Genomic DNA, 1,194 nt, shown 5'->3' with positions numbered 1-1,194 from the left:
AAGCCAAGCTGGGCGAGATCATAACTCCATGGGTTGAAATCAGTTTGGGTTTTTTTTTTATTCACTCCTTTTTCTGTCTGTTTTCTTTTATTGGTTAATGCAGCAATAAGGATAGAAGAACAGTTTCATGTGCACAATACAACTTAAAGTGACCTACTGTATTGCATGAAGAGCAAGAACTAAATGCTTTCTACCTGAATTACATATTTAGAAGCAGTGCATCCCTCATTTCCAATGTCTTTTTTATGATTTTTAATAAGACAGCAACAATCAACAATGCTGAATTCCAGCATTTATATCTATTAAATATATAAAGAAGAAACTACCATATTTCCTTTAATTTTCCCTTAAATCCCTAAAAGTGCATTTTATAATCCGGTGCGTCTTATGTATGAATTTTACCAGTCGTACCAAGTTGTAAGGACCAGTAAAGTCACTCCGCTGAAGTACAGTGTTATACAGGAGTTTTAGTTTAGTTTTCCAGCACTGAGACTGGAGTAGAATTAGCATTAGCCATTAACTGCTCTAAGCGCTATTTCCCTGTTTAGAGGCGAGTATATCGGCCTGTAGCCTGCTGCTAACCCTGGCTAACACTGCTGGAACAGCATTAGCATTAGCCCTTAACCACGCTAGTTCAGAAGGGAGTATATCGAACTGTAGCCTGAGCGTTTACCATGTTAAAACATAAAACAAGTTACGTGGGAAAATCTTTTATTACAGTTTTGTTTACTTAGCTCAGCTTTACTTAACTTAGTTAACTACACCCCCACCACCACCACCACCACTCAGCAGTGAGACCTGCTGAATTAGAAGTTCCTTATAGTGTCTTTTAAAATGCTCCTTATAATCCCGTGCAATTTATGTATGAAAATACACATTATTTGATAGTGTGCTTTATAATACAATGCACCTTATAGTGGGAAAAAATTATTCAGCATACATAAAAAACTACATAAAAAACTGAAAAACTGAGCCCGGACAGCGCTACTGCCTGATATAATCTGGAATGTTCATCAGAAAAATTGTCTTCTTTTTTTTACCGTGTTATTTTTATTTTTCATAGAGGAGTTAAACTGACTGATGCTCAAATCAGCGAAGCTCCTCACACAGCGCCTGGCCAATAGCAGCCCGAGCTGCTCGCCACTCTTCTGTTTCCACCAATAGGAGCGCGAGCATGTTCTGTTTCGACCAAAA

The sequence above is a fragment of the Astyanax mexicanus genome, chromosome 2 (assembly GCF_023375975.1).
Source record: "Astyanax mexicanus isolate ESR-SI-001 chromosome 2, AstMex3_surface, whole genome shotgun sequence".
NCBI lineage: Eukaryota > Metazoa > Chordata > Actinopteri > Characiformes > Acestrorhamphidae > Astyanax > Astyanax mexicanus.
This window is presented reverse-complemented; position numbering follows the sequence as displayed.